Source organism: Equus asinus, chromosome 25 (genome assembly GCF_041296235.1).
Source record: "Equus asinus isolate D_3611 breed Donkey chromosome 25, EquAss-T2T_v2, whole genome shotgun sequence".
Classification (NCBI taxonomy): domain Eukaryota; kingdom Metazoa; phylum Chordata; class Mammalia; order Perissodactyla; family Equidae; genus Equus; species Equus asinus.
The window spans coordinates 24,549,252-24,562,270 of NC_091814.1; the positions used below are offsets into that span (position 1 = coordinate 24,549,252).

General features: G+C 42.0%; 1 pseudogene; it reads left to right on the forward strand.

Annotated features, from left to right (window-relative positions):
- Nucleotides 1-10,921: 10,921 nt before the first annotated feature.
- Nucleotides 10,922-12,751, forward strand: LOC123280766 (voltage-dependent anion-selective channel protein 2 pseudogene; annotated as a pseudogene).
- Nucleotides 12,752-13,019: the final 268 nt, after the last annotated feature.

Below are 13,019 nucleotides of genomic sequence, written 5' to 3' on the forward strand. Positions count from 1 at the left end.
TGGGTCACATATAATTAGCCTACTCCTTATCTGTACTGGTGACTGTATCAACCACATATACTTACATATAAATGTCTTATCAAAACATCTTACATACAGATGATTGTATAAATGGAAGAGTAAGATGAGGGTAAACCTGACATGATGGTACTGACGTCATGATAAGAGAAAATCTGACAATATGTAAATCTTCCCATCAGAATTTTTTAATCTTATATTTTCATTTTGAAACTATTTTTAAAGTCAGATAGAAGGATATTCTAGAACAGGTCTCACATTTACATTTGTGTTTTGATTGCATTGTCACCCAGTGATCCCCTAAGTGACAGTACTTGATCTTTAATGTGCTGTAATAAAGTCTGATATACGGTAAGGTCAAAATGCTAATTGGCCCATAGCTGTTACTGTGATGGTGTTGAATTCTTTTAACAGTTTAAGGATAAAGCTTTTCTTCTGCAATGATAATTCATGATGCAGCATCATCCAGTCTTCCCTTGGCATGAAGGTATTAGTTGTATTTTTAAAGAAGTAAAATTCCTGAATATAGTGTTGCTGCCTAAAGGGGAGATTATTTTGAGTTCTGCATGCCTGTGCCCTGTGACTCAGTTCTCCCCCTATTTTTCTCTATATGAACTACTAGGAAGGTTTTATTCACCAAGACTGTGTTGGACTCCACTTGGCTTATATGCAAATGCAAGTGCAAAACACAAGCTTTGAAATATGAGGCAGTATTTGGTTATATGATGGTATTCTGGATGACTCCCAAATATGCTTTTTATTGCATATTTTCCTTTTAAAAATGAAACTGGAGCTTAGAAATGCTAAGTAACTTTTTTCAAGGTTGTATAACTACTAAGCAGCAGAACCATAATTTGAATTTAGGTATTTTGGTTCCAATTATAGTGCTTTTCCCACTATTCCAGTGTTTCCCAAGTTGATATGCATGCCACTGGTGATACATCTGATAATCTTAGGTGATAAATGGGAAGACATTTTTATTTTAACAGTTGTCTTAGTTAAACGTGTTTTTGAAAATATAATTAATGATACATCAAAACTTTGATTTCTCAGAGTTTTGCGTAAGACAGGGTTAAAGTAGTTAGTACCATGAAAATCCATCTTAGAGCACATAAAACACAGGATATGCTCAGGCAAGTATATGAATGGTTCCAGATTCCAGTAACTGAATCTTCTGTTATATAAAATTATTGATGTTAGAGATGCTATCGATCACTTGTATGGCTTCTCATATAATGAATTCTTGCAAACGTTTCAGCAAAATATTGAACTCTTTCTTCCATAAACTCTCAGTTATCTGAAAAATCAATAGGAAGACTTGTTTCTCATATATAATCTATTGCAGCAATAGGAAAATTTACTTACTGATGTAAACGCAGGGAAGTCTTTCCTGCCAGACAACTGCATGAAGATTTAACAAATCTGTCAAAATTGTCAATCACACTAAGAGCAGGCCAATTAAGAAGTGGCATCAGCATCATGGGGGAGTGTGTTGTTGCCTTTGTCTCTCCTCTCTAAGTTACAACTAAATGGACATTCATTAACAAGCAGAGGTTTCCATGCACAGCACAACAGGGCATCTGAGAGATCCACACAGCCGTGCATCTGAAGGTGGGTGAACTGGATACCTGGGAAGCAGTGGAACAAGGGAGCACACCCCTCCCACTCCCTGGCAGCAGCAATCCAGGTCTTGGGTTCTCATACAGTGGCCGGCATGACTGTAAAAGGAGGCAGGGGCAGCCCAGCCCACATGAATGCTTTCAGAGTTCTAGCCTGGCCCATGGGAGTGCCCATTGTGCCACAGCAGCCCCATCTGTGGGAGGATTCCCCACTGAGTGGTGCAAAGGAGCCCCCACCAAGCTCAGCAGCTCAAAGGAGCCAACTGCAAGCACAGAGCCAGCCTGTGCATGAAAGAAAGCACATCACCCTTCCCCCACCTAGCACACCAGCTCAGCCAATCCCCTGCTGAGCATAGTGGTCCTGCATCAGAGCAACTTGCTGGTGGAGCACAGAGGCCCTGCTTGTGCATGCATGTGTGACCTGCCAAACAGCTGTGGTCAGCATGCAAATGTACAGAAGCCCTAGTGGCACAACTTCCAGCAGACCAGGCAGGATCAGAAAACACAGCTCCTGTCCTCACCAGTGGTGGCAGGTGGAATCTGCAAACTTTGGGAATCTGTGGTAGAATCTGCAATACTACCACAAATGTGCTGGCAAAGGATCACTTCATCAAACACCACTAAGAACCAGGTTAACATTTCAGAACAGAAGGAAAATGACAAGTCTCCAGAAAACAATCCTGAACTCACAGAAATTTACAATCTAAGTGACAGAGAATTCAAAATAGTTATCGTAAAGAAACTCAACAAGTTACAAGAAAACTCAGAAAGACAGTTCAAGGAGCTCAGGAATAAAATTAATGAGCAGAAGGAATACTTCACCAAAGAGATTGAAACTCAAAAACAAACAAACAAACAACAAAAACAGAAATCCTGGATATGAAGAACATTAATTAATGAGACAGTCTCTCTTCTTTGAATGAGTTTGGAGAAGAAATTCTTTCCTTTCTTTCCCCCCAAAAAGGTGAGCTGGAATTGATAGCAAGCCAAACAGCTTTTTCTAACAAAGTTCTCACTTTTAGCTTTAATAACATTCCTTGCTGAATTTCTTGGCCTTTGCTTACAGAGCTGGAAGGTGGTTAATGGTTAATGTTGGCACAATTGATTTTTGCAAGTGCTCCTTTGCTGCTGGAGCTCCAAGCTGCTGCTGCTGCTTGTAAAAGTCCACTTCTCTGTTGTGGCTTGTTTGTCCTGCCAGAGTTCTGTATGATTAGGGTGATGCTTTTTTGTAGGATCCCCAGTAAGCAGACATTTTTCCCTTCAACAGTCTCAGTGTGGTCCTCTCATAATGTGGTCATTTTTTTCTGCTCTGTTATGTGGCCAAGGCAATCACAGACCCAGCCATTTATCTTTAGAATTTTGAGGTGTCAGTCAAATACCAGTTGCTATGTCTCTCACTGACCAGGGGACTTCTGCCATGTGAGGACACAGTAAGAAGATGGCCATGTATGAACCAGGAAGCAGGCTCTCATGAGACACAGAATCTACCAGGACCTTAATCTTGGACTTCCCACACTCGAGAACCGTGAGAAATAAATGTGTGCTGCTTAGAAGCCACCTGGTCTATGGTAATTTGTTGTAGCATCTCAAACATACTAAGACAGGCCCCAACATGCTAACGACGTTAGACTCATTCATTCCACTCAGCCAGTTAGAATCAGATGAAAGGCAGCTGAGCTCCTTCCTAAAATGTCTCAATATCCCTTGCGTCCAGAATCAGTAGTAGGTATCACACTGTAATGTCATTGCCACAAATGCTGCAACAAGAAATTATAGTTCCATTTAAAAGCTCTTGAGATTCCCCGATTCTTTCAGCTAAACAGACAAACAAATGTGCTTACCGTTTTCTTCAAGATCCCTGGGCAGTCAGTGCAATGGCGTTGCCTTTGTCCCCAGTGTCTCTCAATCTGGCCACTGTGTAATCATCATTCCATCTTCTGCCCTTCTCTGGTGGTAGATAGGTGTTCCTCCTCCTTCTGTTCTGTCCTCATTCATCCTGACAGCCTGTTTTTATTTGCCATTAAACGTCAAGGTCTCCTGTATCCTTGGATACTAGAAGTCCACGTATCTTTGCAAATCTATAAAAAAGATTTGGATAGTATGTATTCTATTTCCTGGATACTCTATGCTTGTCTAGTAGGTAGATGACCTCTCACCAGCCTCTTCCTCAATTCATGCCTGCAAGTGGGACTCAGTAATTTTACTCTCTTCTCTCATTTAAAAGGGCCGTGAGGTTTCTAAGGAAAAATTACAATTTTGTTTGGCATGAGTCTCTTTCCTGTGACATGTCTTGTCATGCAACACCCAATACCTCCCAAGTAGAAGCCATTCCCAAGGTCCTGAGGATAACTGCAATTTCACCAAACGTACCTTTTGAGACATGGCTGGCCATTATTCATAATAAACATTGGGATATTCTTCAACTGCTGACTCTTTAATACAACTAATTGGAGCTTGGCTGCTGGAAACGGAAGAATAATTTTCCCTCCTCCAGTGGAGTTCAGCCAGGTCTTCCCAATTAGGATGAGAACTTTCCCTCTTTTGTCATGAGAGGATAGAGTTACCTTAGGGGCGATAACACTAAGTCATGGAGACAAGCAAAAGCCTACTGCCTGACACACAGCCCTCCTTGGAACCGTGCAAAGCCGGGCAGCCGCCCTGCCTGTGTACTATGCCCATGGCTACAATTCCGGTGGAGGGATCACTTTCTCCTAGAACTTTAGTCACAGGCTCCTCTTCAGCTTGTATTCATCACAGATACCTGGACCTCAAGATTTTAAATGTTGCCAGATTTTTCAAGAGTTCTGACTCTTTCCTTGCCTAACATCAAAACTGCAGGAAATACTAAAGTTGAATGAAAACGAAAGATACTTTCTAAACTAACAAAATAGTTGAACAAGTTGAGTGTGATTTTTGGAATAACAACAAATTCTCAAGAAGTTTCAGGGAGATGTCAACCTCTGGATATGAACAAATGGAGACATTTTTCTTGATTACAAATAACAGTTTGTGCCCAGAATGAGGATAGGTTATCAGGTTAGAAGATGACATTTTGTTGCAGCTTGTCACTCAGAAGCTTCTCTCAGAGGACCTTTGCCGCTTACTCTCTGTCACTTAATGAGCTGAAGAGCTCTTGTAGTTCAAAATTTTATTATAAGAAAAGGTATAACAGTGGTTTTCTCTGGGTCATGGGGCTAGGGATCTGGGGTCAGTGGTAAGAGGTGGATATACTCCTCACTGTATATTTTTTATGCCTTTGGAATATTGTACTATGTGCATATATTAAGTAGTGAAAAATTTCGAACTATATTTTGCAAAAAGTGATAATGCATTGTTTGATAGCATTATCAAAAGAACAACCATTTCTTACCCCAGATTTCACCTATGTTTTAATTTTTTCCGACTGACTACTCTTGAAACTCCATGTTACCCTTCTGCTAGATCAAGGCCCTCATATCGAGGAAGAAGTCTTGGGGACCGAGGGCGTCTGTTACCCACCCACTCCATGCCTGTTGCACATCTTCTGTGCCATGGCCCAGACTACCACTTGGTGATGCCAAAAGATGTTGCCCCAGTGAATAAAGAATGGAGAAAACAGAACAGCGAAAGGAGATGTTGAGGTGGGAGAAATAATAAGACATGGTTGGCCCCAAAATGTTCCAGGGTGACTCAGATCTGCCCAATTTTCCAAGTATATAATGTCAACGAAGCTGCTACTGAAAAAAGAAAAAGAAAGACAGCTCACTGCCTCCCTTGAAATCCTTTCTAAATATTCAGATAGATTGTTTTCGGATAACACACTATTATTTAGATGAAGATATCTGAGTAGTTGTCTGTACATATTCAGGATGGGAAAAGCATATCTTAACAAAAAACTAACCCAGTTACTGTTGGCAAAAGATTTGAAGGAGATTTTATTCAGAGACTGGGTATACGTTTGTCTATCCGTAGTGCCTAATACACACACCGCATAGACTAGATCGTGAAGGACATTGTCAAGACCTGCAGAACCAGCAACCCCTTCATTGCTCACATCACCTAAAGTGAAGGCATATTTTATGGGCTCTCTTGCCTACCCTATTTCACTTCTCCATTCCCTCACCATATTTTCTGAGGTCACTTCCCAAAAAATCCTTTTACCCAAATGCCCATCTCAGCATCCACTTCTGGAAGAACCCTAATTGAGACAAGTCTTGATATGTATTTTGTAGCATAAGTTCTCCAAATTCTTCTTTTTCTTCAAGACTGTTTTCACTATTCTTGGCTCTTTTAATTTCCACATAAAATTTATAATTAGCTTGGAATTCAAACACCTGCTTAGATTTTGATTGGAGTGGCATTGAATCCATGGACAAATTTGAGAGAATTGACATCATTGTAATATTAAGGTTTCTAATCTATGACCCTGTTTATACCTGCATTTATTGAAGTCTTAATTTATCCCAGTGAGATTTTGTAGATTTTATTCTGGAGATACTGCTCATCTTCCATTACATTTATCCTTTGGTATTTGATTATGATGATGTTATGGTAAATGGTGGTTTATTTTATTTTCTAGTTATTTGTTTCCAATAGGTCTTAATATTTGTGTGTAGATCTTGTGACATTCCTGAATTCGTTTATTCATTCTAAAGCTTAGAGAGACTTCAGTATTTTCTACAAACACAATCATATCTTTTCTTGTTCTCACCTTATTTCTCTGGCTGAGGTCACTTATAAATGTTGACTAGAAATGGTAGGTTTAGCCATCTTCACCGAGTTCACAGTCTCTAAATAAAAGCTTTTTTTTTTTTTAAAGATTGGCACCTGAGCTAGCCAGTGTTACTAATGTTTTTTCCTTTCCCCCTGCTTTATCTCCCCAAATCCTGCCCCTGGGTAGATAGTTGTATACCTTAGTTTCAGGTCCTGCTAGTTGTGGCATGTGGGACACTGCCTCAACGTGGCCTGACGAACTGTACCATGTCAGTGACCAGGATTTGAACCAGCGAAACCCTGGGCCGCCGCAGCGGAGTGCACAAACTTAACCACTCAGCCATGGGGCCGGTCCCATAAAGGAAAGCTTTGAATTTTGCCATAGACTATGATATCTTCTGTAGTTTTCCAGAAGATACTATTTATCATATTGCGAGGTTTCATCATATATAAATTTTGAATTTCATCAGCTTCTTTTTATGCATCTATGAGATCTTTGTTTTTCTCTTTCATCCTGTTAATGCAGCCAGTTACATTGATTGATTTCTTGCATTCCTGGAATAAAGTTAGCTTTGTAATGATGCATTTTTAATTAATGGATTAGATTAGTTAATATCTTCTTTAGGATTGTTACATCTACGATCATCAAAGTGATTGGCTTGTGACTATCCTATCTTGTGATATTCTTGTCTGATATTTGTAGTATGGTTATGCTGAGTGCAGAGTTAGAAGAATGGGGCACAAGTCCACCCTCACTTCTGACACCAATTGCAAGTCTAAGGCTCCCCCAAGACCACCACCATCACCTCTGAAATTAATTCCCAGTTTGAAGGGCCCCACGACCACTCTTAGGTTAAACAATTGTATAGAATGACTGTCAGAACTCACTGAAAGCTGCTATATTCACAGTTATGGTTTACTGCAGCCAAAGAATACAGATTAAAATCAGCTAAAGGAAGAGGTGCATGAGGAAGAGCCCAGGAAAGTTCTAAGCACAGAGCTTCCAGGTGTCCTCTCCTCATAGAGTTACAGACACCGTTGCTTTCTTGGAATCAAGGTGCAACAATACACACAGAGAATTGTCAACCAGGAAAGCTCACCTGGTCCTTGCTGTTTAGAATTTATTGGGGCTCAACCACATAAAGCTGCTTGGCTGCCCTTGGTCTCCAGCTCTCCAGAGGTCAAGCTGTTATTGCAGCTCTCTGACTCATTTGAGTCAGATGGTGGCTAAGGTTGGGATAATCTTTAAGGCTCCTTCACTCACGTGTCTGCTGCTGGGTAGGAAGACTCAAACAGTTGGAGGAGGGAATACACAGAGCTTCTTGGACATCCCTCTGTCTCTATGTGGTATTTTCACAGGGTCTCAGAAGTCACACAATGTCATTTCTGCCACATTCTATTCATTGGAATTGAGTCACTAAGTGAGCCCAAATTTTGAGGGACGATTATCAAAGAATTCACAGAGTATATGCGGAATGTGCCACATCAGGGAATTTCCGACATCTGAATCTCCTTCCTAAAGTGAGAAACAGCTTTCATCAGCTATTTTGAAGAAAAAGACACAATCCCAGGTCAGGCTAGTCTCTTCGGAATATGGAAGCAACACATATGACATTTGAGCCTGCTGCTCTTACTCAGGCCACAGGGGTACCAATTGTGAGTGGACACAAAACAAGAAAAGGCTCTACAACAGGTCCGGGTACCAGTGAAATTTTGTTTCCCACATGGACCTTATTGTGGAGCATAACAGATAAGATTTCAGATGGAAAAGAAGCTATTTGGAGTTTCTGGCAAGCCCCAGTGGGAGAACCACACCACATACCCCTACAGTTTTGGAGTAAAGCCATTGTGTCTCCTGCCAATTATTCTCCATTTAAAACAGCTGTTTTAAGATAACCTGTCTTGCTACTGGGCCCTGGAGGGACTAAATGCACGACAAAGGACCATCAAGTGACTGTGTAACCCAAACTTCCCATCATGACCATGAACTAGGTATTATCTAATCCATCAAATCATATAATTGTGAAAGGAAATGGTGTATTTAAGGCCAAACCAAGGCAAGTCAAGGTGACAGAACTACACTACATGAGCAAATGTCTCAGACTCCTGTATTATCCTCTCCAACTCTTTGCTTCATCTTCCTAAATCCACACCTGTGGCCTCACATGAATTAACCTATGAGCAGCTAATGAAGAAGGAATGGAGGGAGAGTGTGATTTACAGATGGATCTGCTTGATCTGTTGGCTCTAGCTATAAGTAGACAGCCACGGTATTACAGCCCCAAGCAGGGGTGACCTGAAAAGTGATAGTGAAAAGGAATTCTCCCTGAGGGTGACTTCAGGTGATTCATCTGGCTGCTGACTTTGTGAGGAAGAAAAGATTGCCTGAAGTACAAATCTACACTGCTTCATGAGTGGTGGCTTGCACGTTGGCCCTTTGGGGAGGAACTTGGATAGAGCAGGACTGAAAGAATGGCAACAAAAAGCTGTGAGGGGAAGTACATGAATTTACCTCTACATGTGAGCACAGAGAATAAGGAATTTGCCTTCCATGTAAATGTGCACCAGGGGGCATCCTCTGTAAGGAGGCTCTGAATTACCAGGTCAGTAAGATGCCACAACCTGTGGATGGCACTCAGTGTCTTTCCCCAACCACCTCAGTGCTCATTTATTGGGCTCATGTACAAAGCAGCAATGGCATCAGGGACAAGGATCTGCACAGACTCAATTCCACAGCCTTCTCTTCACCAAGGCTGATCTGGTTGACACCACTCCTGAGTATCCAACCGGCCAACATCACCAGACATTGTGGAGCCTCAATGTGTCACTATTCCCATGTTAGGGGACCACAAGCTACCCAGTGATAAGTTGGGTTATTTTGCAACGTTTCTATAAGGGAAAGAGTAATGACTGGCCTTCAAAAGGATAGATACATTTTCTGGTGATAGGTTTACCCTCCCTGACCATGATGCTTCTAGTAACACCAACAGTCACCGACTTGCAGAATATCATGGCATCTCACACAACATTGCCTCCAGCTAAGGGGCACATTTTATGGAATTCATCATTTTACCACAAGCCCCATCTTTCAGGAGGTATAGATAGAATGATGAAATAGGCTACTAATGGCTCAGTGTCATCCTGTCAAGGTGAGACTGCTGTCCTACTGGACACAAACTATAAATGATGCCAACATGTGGTTGCCCCCTATTATGGGCTGAATTCTGTTCCCCCCTCCCCCCCAAATTTACGTATTGAAGTTCTAATCCCTATCACTTCAATGTGACTGTTTTTAGAGATAGGATCTTTGAAGAGGGAATTAGGGTAAAATGAGTTCATGTGGGTGGGCCCTAATCCAGAAAAATGACTAATGTCCTCATAAGAAGAGGAGATTAAGACACAGATAAACACAAGGAGGGAAGACATTTGAAAAATGTCATCATTTCAAGGAGAAGAAGGCCATCTGGGAGACAAGGAGAGAGTCCTGGAACACATCCTTCCCTCACGGCCCTCCACAAAAACCAACCCCGCCAACACTGTGATCTTGGACTTCTAGCCTCTAGAATTGTGGGGAAATAAATTTCTGTTGTTTAAGCCCCGCAGCCTGTGATGCTTTGTTATAGCAGCCCAAGAAAACTAATAAACCAGCCACATCAAACAGCCTAAATGCACAGGTCTAGGGGTCCAGGGGTGGAAATGAAATAGCTCCTATTACAGTTACACCAAACAACGTACTGAAGGAATTTTTGCTTCTCATTCCCCACAACCTGGGGTTCAATGGGTTTGGAGGTCCTAGTAGGCTAGTGGGTTTGGAAGAATGCTTCCACCAGGGAATGCAGTTATGGTTCTTTCAATTTGGAAGCTGAGTCCACCCACTTGCCATTTTGGCTTCCTTGTGCCAATGATCCAGCAGGCAAAGAAGATGTCACTGTACTGGCTGGTGATGTTCCTGATTTCCCAGGGGAAATTCCCTACTGCTTCATAATGGAGACAAGGAGGACCACGTCTCAAAACATTGGCCAACAGTCCTGGTCAAAGAAAAAGTACAACAACCCAGTAAAGGTAGAACCACAAAGACTCAGATCCAGCAAGAATGGAGAATTGGGTTACAGGAGGTTTTCCAGCCAAGATGTTGGTAGAGGGTAAAGGAAACAAGGAATGGGGGAAGAATGAAACTAGGATTATCAACTAAGGCCTCATGAACAGCTACGGAAGCAATAACTGTGGCAGTTCTTTTATATGTTTTAGTTCCTTCCTCATTCTTTTTCACTTGCTACCTGATATGAAGACCATTGGTGGTGACTAATGTGTTAAGGTTTCACGTGAGTATATGACTGAATTATTATCAGCCCACAATGACACAAGAGCTAATGGGATGATTGTGTGTCCTCTGATTGGAGATATCAATTTTCCATCTGGACAAAGAACGAAAATGCATGCTGATGGGCAAAAGGAGTGGAGCATATCGGATTTTTCTCATTTTCCCTTCTGATGCGTTCTTCACCCTATTCTGTTGCTCAGGAAGCTGACCTTTATTGGATTCTTTCTTGGGCTTCCAGATGGATTTAGCCAATGAGAGGCACTGGAAGAGTTCTAAGGACAGAAGGATGAAGGTAACCTGCTAGGTTGCCATGTGCTGGCTACATCCCTCTACCAAGTGTCAGTTCCTATCTGGCAGACTTCTGCAGGTGTTCTTTCCTGGGGATGCAGGTAACTGCTCTCTCCCCGTGCCCTTCAATGCTAGCCTTGATAACTGCTGCCTGCTGTTGCTGACTCTGGGAAACTACACATCTCTTATTGGTTTCCCATAATGCCACCTAAACCTTTACAAACTGACTCTGTTAAACTCTGTTCCATTACCATTTGAGTGTACTGTGTATTTCCTCCAGAACCCTGACATTGGGGGAGAGAAAGAAAGAAGACAAGAGGTAACAAAAGTGAGTAGAGAAAGAGGGAATAAAGGAGTAGGAAGAAAAAGCAGGCATGAGCTATTAAGGGATAAAAGTTTATTAAAGAGGGAGAAAACAATAGAAGATACTGGAAAAAAACAAAATACATTAACAGTAGCTGACCATGTACTATATCAATCAGGTTTAGCCAAGAACAACACTGGGCTTTCACTTGGCCCTCTGGCCATGGCAGCTGTGGCCCAAACCAGAGCAAGCCGAGCGGCCCCAGATGCTGATGCGGCATACCTCTCAGGAGACCACCCGATCACCTCTTCTCACGGCCTGGCCATGGCGACCTACAGACAGAGCCATGTGTGGTCAATGGATATTCCTCCATCATATGCTGACCTTGGCAAATCTGCCAGAGATATTTTCATCAGAGGATTTGGTTTTAGGTTGTCTGGATGTGAAAACAAAATCACGCAGTATCACGGATTTCTTGGTATCTGGTCCATCTAAAGCAGACACTGGTCAAGTTACTGGGAGCTTGGAAACCAAATTCATACAGTGTGAGTATGGTCTGACTTTCAAAAAAAAATGGGACACTGACAAGAGTCTGGGAACAGAATTGAATCAGACTTGAAGACCAGATTTGTCAAGGGTAGAAACTGACATTCAATAGATACTACCTTCTCACCAACAAGAAAAAGAAAAGTGGTAAACTCAAGTCTTCTTATAGGAGGGAGTGTAAAATCCTTGGTTGTAATGCGGACTTAGATTTTGCTGGACCTGCCATCCATGGTTCAGCTGGCTTTGATTCTGAGGGCTGACTTGCTGGACACTGGGTGACTTTTGACAGTGCCAAATCAAAGCTGACAAGGAGTAACTTTGCCATGAGGCATAGGAGTAGAGACATCCAGCTACATAATATGGTCAATAACTGGACAGAATTTGGAGAATATTTATCAGAAAGTATATGAAGATCTTGATGCTTCAGTGAATCTTGCTTGGACATTAGGTACCGACTGACCTTGTTTTGGCATTACAGCTAAGCATCCATTGGATCCCACTGCTTCCATTTCTGCAAAAGTCAACAGCTCTAGTTCAAGCGGAGTAAGCTGCACTCAGACTCTGAGGCCTGGTGTGAGGCTGACACTGCCTATTCTGGTCAATGGAATGAGAGTTAATGCTGGAGGCCACGAGCTTGGGCTTTCTCTGGAGTTGGAGGTTAACCCAGCAGGGTGGGAACCCTTGGGAATGGGTCTCAGAAGGTTTGGTCTTAATGTATTTCCAGTGTGAGCACAGGCTCCCTCCAACTCCCCTCCACCCCTCCAGTGATAAAACAAAGGATGATCTAAATGAGAGCTGTATTTTAAATGTGGAGTCAGTTTCTTGTTAACTAGGTCCTAGTTAAATTGTTTATCTACTTACCAATGCTGCAGTAGGGCAGTCACTTGCGCATTATCTAAATGTATTTAAGTGTTAGAGTGCTATCCACCAATAATGAAATGGACAAAAATGTAAAACAAATAAACATTGGGTCTATATTTTTAATTAACCACGTCATTGAAAATTTTCTTCTTTGGTTTCAGCTACCAATGGCCAGGGCCTCAGGACTTTCACGCTATACATTTTAAACAAAATCCTCTCATCCAGGATTTCTCCACTGCAGCACTGCTGACACCTCAGATCATATCATTCTTTGCTGTGGGGAGGGCGTCCTGTGTAGTGTCAGACGTCTCACAGCATCCCTGCCTCTACTCACTAGATGGCTCCTGTCATCCTCCACACCACCTCTCAG